At 37.9% G+C, this 14,181-nt stretch overlaps 1 protein-coding gene across 1 annotated transcript in view; it reads left to right on the top strand.

The window, feature by feature from the left end:
- Window positions 1-481: 481 nt before the first annotated feature.
- TRIM2 (tripartite motif containing 2) overlaps window positions 482-14,181 on the top strand; it is a 113,417-nt gene continuing 99,717 nt past the window's right edge. Inside the window, exons 1-2 of the mRNA XM_054065324.1 lie at window positions 482-729; window positions 2,897-2,959. The gene's annotated coding sequence lies outside the window, so the exon portion shown is untranslated. The remainder of the gene's footprint in view (window positions 730-2,896; window positions 2,960-14,181) is intronic.

The raw sequence follows: 14,181 nt of genomic DNA, 5'->3' as shown, positions 1-14,181 counted from the left end.
AAATGCATGCAGAAATATTCCTTCCTCTTTGTCTGTAAATATATATAACACGCTAAGCATATTTCTGCATGCTCTTTAAAATTCTCTGCAGCACTCTCTCCTCTGTGAGCATACAGGATTATGCATTAAGACAGAATTAATCCCTCACTGCGAAACACACAGGCTCAGCATATGCCACGGCTTTGCTCTAAGAAAGGGATTCAACTGTTGTGCTAAAAGAACAGCAGATTCTTGGCAGGACCTTCTTCCATTTGTCTCTGAGAGTGAAACAGTTAATAAATCAGTCATGCTTCACTGCTGGATTAGCAATCACACCCCCAAATGCTAATAACTGTTCTCACTCTTTCTCCTGAAGATTACCCTCAAATCCTATCAAAGGACAAGATGCTTTTTGCCTTGACTGGCATTAGCACCCTAGTGACCTACAGCCAAAGTCAATAGTCAGTAAACTAATGCTCTGACATGGTGAAAGAACAGTGTGCCTTAACTAGACCTACTGTTTCTTAAGATGCTTTTAGTTTCTCCGGTCAATGCCTCCACTTTTACATTTTTCCTTTTTTTTCCCTTTTTATTGCCCCCATCTTGGCCACTCAGGCAACATAAACTGAAGCTGAACAGAAGGAAGTTTGCCACAATGAATCACTGAAGAGTCTGTTGTGGGATTGCACAGGCTGGGGGAGTTTTGCAAAGCTGAAGACTCTGGAGGAGGTGGAAGAGAATTAGGAGAAGGTAGGTAGTTATTAAATTCTTTCCTGTTAATAGAGCAGATGAGCTTATTTACCTCGTCTGCAGCTAAATGTGGTCTGTAAAACTGCCTGCTTTTCTCGGTCTGAAAGCAGAGAAACAGCACAAGAGACAAGTCATAAATTGATGAGAGAATTAATTATCTATGAGCTCTTCTTGTATGCAGTTTTAAAGGAGAGTTGCTGAAAGTTGGATGTTGGGCATATAAAATATTGGAACAATTTCCTTGGTTTTGCAATGCTCACCAATGAAATAGCTTGGCTCAACAAAGACTCCTTACTTTACCTTATAATTACTTCATGCTTATTTTCATGTTTGTTCATTATCACTGTGATTCTTTTACAAAAATACAGGAGTATTTTACGTGCAGAAAACATCTAAAAAGCAAGATTGCACGTAAGTTATCAAGCATTTGCTTCTTAAGGATTGCATATTTTAAATGTAACCGAGTTAAAAGCCTGCATGATGTATGTACTATAATATTTTGAATAGTAATTCATATTCTTATAGTTGCATCATGCGGAAGATACATGTTAAAGTATTTTCAGTGTTTTTCTCACAGCCTCAGGATTTTTTTGCTAATCTGTTATTAGATTTAAAGGATGATCTGAATATTTTCAAGCTTCTTACTATGCAGACAAAGATAACAAAGATAACAGGATATAAACTAAAAGGTATAAACAATGTTCAAACTCTATCTTTAACACATAACCAATGATGCATGCTTGTGCAAGTAACTTTTTCAAGTGCTTCCCAGTAAATATGCAACCATGGTATGTTTGCAGAGATGTACTCTCTGATATGATCCAGCATGATTATCTTTTGGAGCAATCTGTTAGATAAATAAATGGCCTAACATTCAAATCAGGGCTCACTGTGTCTAGCTCTAAGACCTCTGACTCTTTCATTCAGAACTATTGAATCATAGAATGAAGCTTTCACCAACATTTTGGTGAAATAGTGTAACTATTTTAGCTGAAACATGATTAAGAAAATGGAAAGGCTTTAAAACTTCACACTGGTAGTTTTCAGTCCTTCTCTAGAGCTTTGAACCCTGTAGTGTTCAGGACCCTTGTTTTTGGTTTTTTTTTTTTTTTTTTTTCATAAAAGCTTAAAACTTCTTGGCTTACTTTAAAACAGAAAAGAAATTACAAGATATTTTTGGTAGCATATCACTACCTCACACTTGTCTTTTTAAAAAAGAAGAAATTAGATGTGCTGTGTAAACATTTGCATCTTAGCTTTTAATATGCATGTAGACCTAGTGTGATGTAAAAAAAGGCTGTTCAGAGAATAGTATACTCTAAGCACTGTGGCCATCAGGAAAATCCAAATTCTATTCTTGCTTTGCCACAGATTTATTTTTTTTTGATCACCTTGGACAAAGGTGCTTTGTCAATAAGGTCTCTCAAGACCTAGTCTGCCTCTCTACCAGGGGGCATCACAGTGATGAGTATGTAAGGGACAGTGAGCTTCTTCAGTATTGCTCTGATGGGCAACATGTGAGTACCTACAATAGTCACTCCCTCTCCCCTCAGCAGGCCCTGCCCTGAGGAGGGTGGCTTCCGGTCTCTGTAGATGGTGAGTAGTATTTCAGCACCGTGGGTTGGTCCCCAGGCTAGTACTCAGCAGGCAATGGAAAATCACATGTCCACAAAGAACCAAATGTGAAAGGCTGAGCCGTATATTCAAGCTGGAGAAAGATGCAGTGCTTCCATCTTGTGTCATATGGTGTGTACTCCATTGCGTTTCTTTAATCTCCCCAGCACTGCCTCAGGACACTAGAATCCAGAGCCATGACTAGGTTTTAGAGGTGCTGCAGTAATACAAACACTATTGCTACCACTAACCAGCTTGATTTTGTTTTAATAGTGATCTGCTCTGCAAAACCGCAAACCCAATTTAATTACACAAGGCAAGGGAATGTGGGATTATTACAATAATTAGACCAGGACAGCAGTCTCAGTCCAGAAAAACAGCTTTAAACACAACTGTGCTGGAGAAATTTCAGTCCAGCTCATTAGAACCAAGTGCTAAGATCACAGCCCACTCCTGAAATGTTGTTTTAAAACTGCCTCTCCTACTGGCTGCAGTTATCTGAAGAGCTGCACTGCCTCTGCTTGATAGCATCTCCTTTTCCTCTCCTGCCCAGCTAAACTGAGACCAGCAGCTCCTACCTAATCATGACTCTGCCCTCTGCACCTGCCCTGGCCTGGTAAGTCAGAGGTTGTAAACCTCCTTTTGTGCTCTTGAGGGAATTTCCATTTAATGTGTACTTGCATGCGGATTTGTTTTAATAAACATGGATAGAAGAAAACATATGTATACACTGCCTGTATTTGGGGTTAGTATTTATTTATGACACCTTCTAGTTCTTGAAATTCTCTGAGACTAATGGACGCCTTGTGTTCTGGTCATATTTTAAGTTAGCTCTATCTACAGAAGCCGATTTTCCAGTTTTTCTCCTTCACACATTATAAGTACTGACCTGACTTGACTGACCTGACAGCTTTGCTCTGCCAAGTGAGATCTACTCGATTTTACACCTGCTGCTACCTCGCCTGTTTAGAAGCATGTCTGGATATGACAGCTGTCACACTGCATAGCCAATGACTGCTCACAGGGCTAAGGTTAGGCTTTTGAAGCAAACAAAATTTGTAGTCACCCAAGTTACGTCAATCAGAATGGAAATTTTTAACTGCAATTGTTCTAAAGTTCAGTATATGATTAGTATTTATGAAATGTTGTAAAATAGTTTTCTTAAATCTCCAAAGAGTGGATTATGTGCATCTCCTCAGTCTGAAAACCCGTGAGACAGCAATTCTTGGGCTTTAATGTGAGTCAGTTCTCACTAGGGAACGACAGTAATGTCACCTTAATGGATGATAACCTCAAAGAAATGGGTGCAGCCCAGCTGTTCACTGCCTCTGGCCTCCAGAAAAAAATTATCAGTTTGATAGTGATAGGAGCAGAGGAAGGCTGATGAGGAGAAAGAACAAAAGAAAAAAAACAGGGAATGACTAGACAACTGCATGGAGGTGAGGAAAAATGCCTGATGGAGGCAAGTAAGTAATATGGATACATGCCTTATGAAATGGGATAGATGGGGTTAAAGAAACTCTAGGAAAGTAATAGTGAGGAAATGTAAAACATGGCGATATGTAGTGAATATGAGCATAGAAGAGAGAGAACCTGAGAGGAAAAACATAGCAAAAAGAGAATACATAATGAAAAAGGTCTTGCTGAACTGACAGAAAAATGACCCTAGAAGAGAAAAGTACAAAACTATAAAGCCTGAGGAGAAACATAAGCCCTGGCAACAAGGGAAATTAAGCTCTTTGGAAGAAGGAAAAAGTACGTTTCCAAACAGAAGACAATCAATGCACATTCAGAATTAATATTAACTCTTATTCTGTTAGAAGTTTGTTCATCAGGTATGATGCTAAATACTTAATTTTCTTTTTCTGAGTTGAAAAATCATTGAGAAGTTTTAAAGTACTGCATTTTTTAAATAGCCTTTACTACAAAAGGTCTCACACTTTAATCACAATCACTGGATGGTATGCTTTATGACCCAGAGAGCCTGCCACCCGAGGACTTTAATTTTTAGCAGGCCTAGCTTCCTTGATATGGGTATGCCTGCAGCGTGACACAGAAGGGAGATGCCCCAGATAGCTTAAGGGAGGCCGAATGTAGTTATTATTGCACTGTTGTTGAAGCAGCACAAGCCTCAGTGTGGCCTGCGTGTGCCTGAGTGATGTTTGACAGCTGAAATCTATGCTGTTGTCATTACAGTTATTTAATGTGTACATCAATGACAGTCAGGTGCAGAGCTGTAGTGCAGATGTGTCAAGATTGAACTTCATAGATGCAAGAACAATGTCAACATTTATAAAATGGCAGTAATCAACACATTGGCTTTTTCACCCACTGACACAGCTTTGTGTCTTGCTAGCCCTGGCTACTGCTAGGAAACTATGTGACAAAAGAAAACATCCCATTTTAGGAGGGTTTACAGCTGAGGGAAACCTGAGCTCCTGAAAGCCTTAATTCACTTTAAATGGAAAACATAACCTGGGCAGTCTGATTCTTCCTGCCAGGAACAAGAATACAGTCAGATTTTATCGCCAGGAGAGTGAAGATTCTAAAAAGGATGTTTTTAGAAATGGTTTCCTCTGTCTCTAGCTGAAGTATGAAATTTCTTGTAGAAGACTGCCTTATTCAGCTAAGTTTTTATGGAGACCAAAAAATTAATATTCGGGTATCTCAAACCTCTTAGCATAATTGATTCTAAAAATACGTGTTCGGGACAAGACTTGGAATGTAACCTAATATAGTTTACTATAAAACTCCAATCTAGCCCTTTGTGAATACAGTGAGTGGTATATATTTGTTTTACCTTTACAAAGTAATGTTTCTTAGAGTCATCTTATCCCAAACTCTGCTATGCATCTGATTTATGTAAAGTAGCTTACGTGTGTGCCAGTGGAGAACTTCAGCTGTTATTCTGAGTTCTTTATCTTCTCAGTATAAATAAAGCACATTAGTCAAAATTGGTAAATATTCTAGGGCTAAAATATTCCTGAAAAGTTAGAGTAGCACAACAAAAACAACTTTTCTTTGTTTCAGGTCTCTGGAAAATTTTATTACTAGCTTTAAGAGTCATTGCTGCAAGTTCAACCAGGCTGGAGAAAGTGTTATTTGTTCCTTTTTCTAACAAACCACATTGAGACTCTTGAGTACTGTCCTCATAATAATCCCCTTGTTTATTCTTATTGTATTTCTACACAATAGCTTTTTAATGTCTTGTCATGCCAACGTATGCCTTTCTATTGAGAAATTTTCCACATACAAATTATTCTTGCTTCTTTTGTTGAACAAACAAGCCATGTGGTATAGCTTGTTTCATTTACTCATATTTAGACTTGCTCTGAACGAGAAACTTCTTTGGGAGTTATGGAGTTTGACTCTACCACTTACTTTCTGTGTGACTGTGGTTTTAGAGACATTCAGGACTGGGTATCTAGTTTAAAGTGTTAATCTCGAGGCTCTGGTAACAATTTCAGAAATGCTAAATGCCTGCTGTGATGAGAGGATTGTTCAGGGTAACACCTAAACCTCTAATACTCAGTCTTTTCAATAGCTTAATCTTGGAACAAAACCATTAGGGCACTCAAAGAAGAAGCCATTTTGTGATAAGAAAAAAAAAAGTCTTATTTCTGTAGTGCCTCAGTTGCCTCAAGTAGTTAAGTGCAGCCAATTCTTATCAGCCACCCTTGTAAACCCTTTTAAAATGTGTGATTGAATGTTTCTGAATAGGTGCTTTGTCTTGAGCCTGATATTAGCAAATGTTCACATTGTGAGACTCCTACTACTAAAAGCAGTTTTAATGCATACTCTGACTGAGACCTGTGATCAGTAACCTTAACCAAAACTTTCTTGTAGCCAAGCACTCATCCTGCTGTGAATGGCATAGGACTTGTAAGGGGACTACTCCTATGCCTTTTTATTTTTATATCTGACTGGTCTGGGAGCACAGAGCTGTGGCTCTTGAGCTGGAGTAACAGTAGCAAGCTGCATTTTACGTTGATGTAAATTAAGAATTGTATCCTTGACCACCCTGTGCTGTCATTTCTCTCTAGTTCCAGTAAATCTAGTTCACCCTCAATGCTTTGGAGGTCTGGAGACCCTCAGCAGATTGAGCTAGATGAGCTGAGCCACACTTCTGATGCACTCTGTTCAAATCCCATCTGCGCACTCCTTTTTGAGACTACGTTACCAGTCATTGTTCTTGGCTCTTGACATTTATTCTGGTGTGGTTTTAGAGTTTCCGCTTTCCTTCTCTGAGATTATTGTGTCTTCTGCCTTCATGACTACAGAAAGGCTTGAAATATGAGGAAAGGTGGATCATAATCATCTTTCTTTGCATATTTGAACTTGTGCCTGTCCATCCTGGTATTATGTTCCTTAGCTCAAGTACATCAACTAAAAATGCTCAGCTCTGAGCTCCTGGCAGTTTTTACTAATAAGCTTTGGATAGTTCCAGTATCTGCAAGTCCTGTTGTTATGACAGTAGAGTGCTCCAAAAAATTAAATAGTTTCCATACAGCCAGATCCTAATAATTAAAGGTTCCTTTTAGGTTAGGAACAAGAACTTAAAATGTTTGCAGTTTCACTAGATGGGAAGCCAGCAGGAGCTCTGCAGTGCTAAAGTTAATGTGGCTTTGTAGCTTGCTTGGAAGGCAAGCAGCAGGAGTCTGGACGCTTGCAAACAGGAACCTAAAGAAATAGGTTGTGATTCTCCCATCTGAAAGGAATATGGGTGCAGCCTCCAGGTTTTATATTAGCTGAAGGTGGAAGAAAATCCTGTTTCTCAATATTTTTCCTGCAGGCAATTAGCATGGACCTACTGCTATCTTTTTAGCTACTGTTGCTATGGAAAATAGTGGTTAAGTCTGGCAAGACTGCAGGAAAGGGAACTCTTGTAAGTGTAATAATGATTAAATTGTTTTAATCCAATATTCTTGAAGACTGTGGTGTCTCTGCTGTCTGTCAGTTTTTAATATTTGTACAGTCATGGAATGGTGATGGAGATGTTTGCAAATCCCAACAGATTTGTCATGGAAATCCATTCTCTGTTGCTTGCTATTGATTATTTTCCGTGAAGGCTCCAGCCAGCCACTCAATAAAAAAGACAATGGATGAAAAGCATACACATAACTCAAATATTCAATAGCTGGTATGTTCATGAGCAACCAGCATCTCAAAAATAGGCCAAACTGTTTGGAAAAATCATACAGGGACAGTATGTGTTCCTTGACAGTGACAAACGTTTGTGAATGATTGCAAATTAGAGAAAATCAAAATTAGAGTCAGCTGGCAAATAGTATTCAGCCAGCTCCACACTGACACTTAAAATCTCAAAGAAAGTGTAGAAAATAGTCTGCCTGTAGGGGACTATCTGATACAAGGATAGTGCCTCCTTTTAGTCAGCCTTATACAGACATACTGAGACTATTCAGTCAAACAACATCAAAAGATACAAAGTCTCATTTTCTGCTGCTGAGCAACTTCTGTATTTGCATACAAATGTCTGGTGCTATCAAGTCTGAAGCATCAAAATAAAGCTCATTATTACCTAAAGAAAATTACAGGGAAAAATATTAAAGCTACTTCAGTATGGTTACAACAAGATGCTACGTGTCAGTTTGATGTTGAATCAGTGCAATGTTGTTTCAGCAATGGGATACGACCAAGTGATAAAAGCAAGATTTTTTTTTTTTTCCTAACAGAACATTCACTGGCAATTTAAAGGCCAAGTATTATATTGGAAATAGATATGTGATGTGCAGGAGGTATAAGATGAAATCTCTAATACATCACTTTGAAGGTCTTCAGGCATCTGAAATCATAGGGCTGAGGTAATGTGTAAGGATTTACCCACAGGAACATGCAGGCATCCCTTTGTGGACTGCAGGCCCAGTGCCTATGTTGGTTACTGAATGGAAAGCAACCATGGTATTATGATTTTGGTGATTCATTTAGGTATTTTACAGAGACCATGGAGGTGATAGATAAATAGGATATAATAAATACACAGATTTGGGGACCTACAGTGCTTATACCGGGTGCTTAGCACCATCTAAGCGCAGTATAAAAATCTACATATCGCAGACAGGGCTGTTCTGTCTCTTCTTTGAATCTTTCATTGCTTGGCTAAGTTAATTGTACACAAGCACAGCATGATGTTCCTTAGCTGCTTCCTTTCAAGCTGAGGGAAAACACTTGATAAAGGACAAAAAGACTGATTTGCTGTAGATCAGTCAAAGCAAATCCCATTTTAATTGGAAAAGTGAAGGCATTTCTTCTCATTTAGTCATCTTGCCTGCGAAATTTGTGTCTTTTTTACATTCTTTCTGTGTTAATGTTAGAAATAGAAAAATTTAAGTTTATTTTTCTTACTGCAAAGTTACTAAACTACTTTTACTTAGATTTAATGTTTGTTTTTTTAAAGAGTAGATGGAAGTTACTAGCTTGAGATGCGAGTTTCATAGATCTTCATAACTGATACTGTAGTATTATCAGGAGATAAGGAGAGATGAAAGGATCTTTCAGTAGAACGTTTATTCACGTTGCTTCTTAGTTAATGAAATTGTTACCTTTGATTGTTAGTTACTTACAAGAAAGACTCTTTGCTGGCTTTTTGGATACCCAGACTGTAGTCCCAGGAGAGTATTCTGTCAGTACCTTCCAGTAGCTCATTTGTCTTCGTTCATTGGAAGCTATCTTACCTTCACTTGTGCTAGTGTGACTGACTTCTAACCTAGATCTGCAAAATGGTCCACTTAAAAATGAAATATGTTCTCATTTCAGTAGGGCAAACTGGTTTTGGAAGTCTGTTTTGGAGTGCAGTCATGTGAGCTGTTGGATTATGCAGGCTATTAACTTCTGCCATGAGGCTGCTAGGAACCTGTGATAGTGGATGTTCTGTTGAAGAAACAATGACAAGAAACAACAGCCTGAAAATACAGATTATCTTCAGAATCGAAAGGGTGGTATTGCCATTTCTGCATACTCCTTGATGAGTATTTTCTTCTATTACAATGAAGGAGCTAGTCCCTGTCTTAGATACTTTCAAATTCCAATTTTGCTAGAAGTGTGTTTTATATGCCTTACATGTCATGAAGGAGTTAAACAGGTTGTACGTAAACTTGGAAGAAAGGATACATAAATAAATGTTTTATTCTTTTAGCATCTGATCCAATGACCTCTTAAAGGTAGTAGAAAGTCATGACTGACTTCAGTGAACATTAAATCAAGCCCTAAACCAATAACTCCTGTTCAGCGATACAGTCATTAAAAGACCCCTCATCAAGTGGATAGAAATGCTTTTACAAAGGGTTCCTGTCATCATATGCCTCAGCCTGGTTCCTTATCCTAGGTCCCTCAGCAGCATGACTGCTTTCATCTCTTTGCCTAGCTTTGCAAGAGCCTGAGGCATCATAAAAATCCCTCAACCCTATACCCTTTGTTGAATATAAGCATACTCTTTGACAAACTGCCTGGAACAGACTTACTTCAGCTAGCATTGAAGTCTATCTAAATAGGAATGTTTTGTGGTTCTTTTGTTGCTGTTGTTCTTGTTTTGTGTGGGAAGATGATATGTTTTGTTGATTTAAGATCTTTCTGCAATTTTAGAGACTTTTAGTTGTGCATTTGGTGTTTGAAAGCAGCTGGATTCTTTTATCTCTAAACTTGCCAAATGGAATTTATTCCACAGACCCTTTGGCATTTTCCAGAATAAGCTGCCAACCCTGACTTTTTAAAATAACTCTATAGCTGTTTTTTCCTTGTTCTGTCAGCTTGTTTTCCAGGTATTTTTGGTATAGAATAAAAGCTTGAAAACATATGCATAAAGCAGCACATTTCAAAAGGAAGCCTGAGTTTTTTAAGAAAAATAGTGAGAAACAAAGGCATATCAGAACATGGACCTGCCAGACTTTTAAGATCAAACGTAGATCATCAGTATTATGCTGCGGCATGCAGAGAAATCTCAGAACTCACTTGAAGCTGGTAACTGAGCACATGGAAATTGTTTCTGTGAAAATGATAAATCATGAAATATTACATTGCTCATGAGGTAAACACTGCTATTTTGTGAATCAGTTTTCTATGCAGATGGTTTCTATTTTGTTTGATTTGATCTTTTCGTTAGGGGTCTAATTCAGAGTTCCCAGTGAAATAGGAAGTAATCCACATTCAGAATGTTTGAAATGCCACCACAAATATTTCTTTTGAGTACTGTAAATGGAAACTCCAAAATTCTTAGAAAAGACTTCTGTATTCAAACATGGTACGAAGTACATAGATAACTACAACTCACGAACCTTGTAATACATAGCCTTTCAAACCTTTGTTTTCCATTTGGATATTTGTATTGGTGACCTTAGGAAAGAATATTGATGATAAGCAAGATAATAATGCCCCCTAAAGAGGGGGACCATGGGAAACTGCTGCCTGCATTGCAGTTTTGTCATACATTGGACTTGTTGTTGGTGACTACTTTTTTAGAGGGAGAATTATCTCTTTGCTGGACAAGGAACAACAGCACTCAATACCAGGGGATGTTCAAAACATTTCTGGTGCAATTTAGGAATGTGCATGTATGTCTCAGGGTCTTGCTCAGTGCTGCCTGACTGAAATTGAGTACTATGACATGGACCTTTTAAAGAGGTCTGGGTGATTACCAACGTCCTGGCATTCTTCTGATCGGTCTCTTACATGCTGGGTATCTCCAGCCAGTGTTATTCAGTGGGAATGACATTTCCTCCATAGTGACACTGCATGCTGGCAGATTCCCAGCCAGGCAGAACAGCTTAGAAAAGGAAGTCCTCCTCACTTTTTCTTTATTCTGTGTGTCTACTTGTGGTGGGGTAACCTTGAAAACAGGTCTGATACTCATGTCTTAATGGTCATCCACACCATCAAAGCAGAACATTTTATTTATTGCCAGCTAACTTAAAATTCCTCATAAGATACAAGTGGCAGGATAACTTATTTACATAAGCCAAATATAGATAGCAAAGTTAGTAGGTGCAGAAGCAAGTCAAAAGAAATAAAAGCAAATCTTTATATCTACCTGTATTTTAGCTCATCTTCAGCCAACAGGCAGTCAGAAAACTTTGGTGCTTTATGGCTTGAATATAGGCTCATTGCTTCTCTGGACTGCAAACAAATCGTTAGTTCATTGAGATAAATTTTCTTTCAGCTGATTGATGATGCTCAAACCTCAGTACACAGCTCTTCACAAAGCCATATCTGTATAAACCAACACTAATACCAGATACAGGCATGTAAGATAGATCAGAAGTTTAGTACATTACCAATTCTTGAGGTTTATCATGCCAATAACCAGTGTGTTTGCTGAGACAGTGGATTACAGAGAAAGTTTTTCCAGGTGTTGAAACATAACGTAACAAGTTATTTCCTGAACCAGCAGACAAAAAGGCATAGAAAGGATTTACTACTGCAATCAACTTTTTAGGTGCTGTGCACAAATACAAAAACATTGTTGCCTGTGACAGAAAAATTGTTTTTCCTTCTGTATTTAAGCATGATCAGAATAAAAGTACATTTTACATAATTTAAGGGAGTTGGAGCGTGGGAGAGGATTGCTGTCATTGCTGCTGAACAGTAGGGATTATACAAGGGTTTTTCAGGAAGAATGTGGTTTTGTTGAACTATTGAGCAGTAAAGTGTTGTCTCCATCCAGCAGGTATAAAAGTTAAGACTGTGCACTGGTTTTCCAATGTGAAGGAGTTAGCTACTGTGTTATATGATGGTATGTTGCAGAGTGGATGTAGATCAGAGGTCAAAATGAAACATGAGAGTGAAGACCCTTTGCCAGTACTTTGTAGTATCCCCACTTAACAATTTTACATGTGAGAAGAAAAAGATTTCTTTGAATTAGTATCTCTACTCTGTTCTTTATTGCCATATGTAATTTCAACTGCACCAGAGGGGACTGGGTGTTAGTGGAACTATACTAAAGAGAGAAGACAATGAAAAATGACACCTATATTGACTTTAGCCTATGTGTATATATATGTATGTACAGTTTTCCAATTTCTTTGCACATGTATATAGATAAATTAAATTAAGAGCTGCTTTAAAGCAGTGTACGGCACAGTTGATAGGGAAAAGAGTCTTATGAAAAACCTGGATTTTACCCATTAGTGCTTTTTGTAACGTTTTTGTTTGTAAAAAACTTGTTTGGAAAAAAAACTTTTTTACTTTCATCTTTACTTATCTTCAGACCATAGACTTATTTCTTAAATATTGTGGATGAAAGCCCAAATCCACTGAGACCTGTAGCAAATATCCCATTGACTTAACCGAAAGCAAGATTTTTAGTCTGAATTTATAAAGTGAAAAGCACTACTAAACCACACACACCGTAATGCACACCCAAAATTCTGGTGGCTTCTTTTCAAGGATTGGCAAAAGTGTTGTTATGAGATCATGGAGTATTCAGCCAGTGTTTCTGTTGTAGGATATCCAGCAGAACCTTTGTTGGTACGCAGAGGAATGTTGTTAAACACTCTCCTCCCAAAATGGTTTTAATGTCAAATGGACATTTTTACACATTACTTTGGGTTTTAAATACATTTGCCTATTTACAGTCCTTTGGAATTTGCCTTTTGTGAATACATGAGATTCATCTGCAATTGCCTAAATATGTCACTCTTTTTTTTTAACATGGGTCCAAAATATCACAATTTTGCGTACGAGCACAGTGTAGGATAACCAACTCTGAATATCTCTATTATGAGCTTCTCCAATTGTTTCTGGCTTGTCTCAGAATGACTTTGTCTGAGGCACTTTGTCTATTTCTTCTAGAAATAGAAGAATCCTAGGTGCTAAGGCTTCCAACAAGGACAGTTAACTCTAATTCTATGACACATTCTTCCTAGGAACTGAAATAATTTTTTATAGATCATGGTACCTTTCAGAAGGTGGTACTGCCCATAACTTCTGAAAATCAAAGAGTCTATAATTAATAGCAACACCAGTTTGTATTCATCTGCTCAATAACTGAGCGTCATTGTAGTCATACAGGATAGAAGTGCCAGAAGAAACATGAAACTGTAATAACAGACCTGCTTCCAGACAGTTTACTAGGTATGTGAAATAGATGTAGATGCACTGTGGCTGACACATAAAAGATTGTTGATGTTTTTTTTTTTTCATGGGTATACTGTGATTGCCCCGAATTACCGACCTTCTTAAGCATATGTTCAAGCCAAATTGCTTTTTGTAAAGGATTCAGCTTGTAGATTACACTGATCGTCTTACGTCTCCATATTTAAATGGAGGATGAAGTTTCATTCACTGAGTAAAAGAAAATTACTTCCTGCAGTGACTTAATACAGGAGGGAGACTCTCTAAAGGTGTAGTTCTCCTTACAGTCAAAAGGTGGTAGTACAATTTCTATTCCAAGCTCCCAGCAACACAGAGCAATAGCACCCATTTTTTTTACTTAGAGAAAGGGATATGGCAACAAAAGAAGGATGAAAATTCCTAGATGAAATCATAAGTAGCTGTTTGTCAGGAGGTGGTTATGACCATGATCTTCAGTAATTCTGGATGTGGCCATGATGGGCAGGTTCAATTTTCTCTACTACAGCTATCAAGTCAGCAGGTGCCAGGGTGGACATGTGTAGTGAAGGGCTTAATGAAAGCTTAGGATGTTGAAAGAACATAAAATGAAAACATCCTTCTCGCCATCTCTGATGTTTTCAATAAAGTCTTTAAAAGCAATAATTGATGTAATAGAAGCAGCAAGTTTAATTAGGCCTAACTATTGATTAGTGTAATGTTAGTCTCAAAGTGTTTTATAGTGGTGTGTGGATAGTTCATAGCAAGAAAATGGTGCTT

The sequence above is a fragment of the Cuculus canorus genome, chromosome 4 (genome assembly GCF_017976375.1).
Source record: "Cuculus canorus isolate bCucCan1 chromosome 4, bCucCan1.pri, whole genome shotgun sequence".
Classification (NCBI taxonomy): Eukaryota; Metazoa; Chordata; class Aves; order Cuculiformes; family Cuculidae; genus Cuculus; species Cuculus canorus.
Note: the sequence above shows the minus strand (reverse complement) of the source record. Positions and strands in the feature narration are given on the sequence as shown.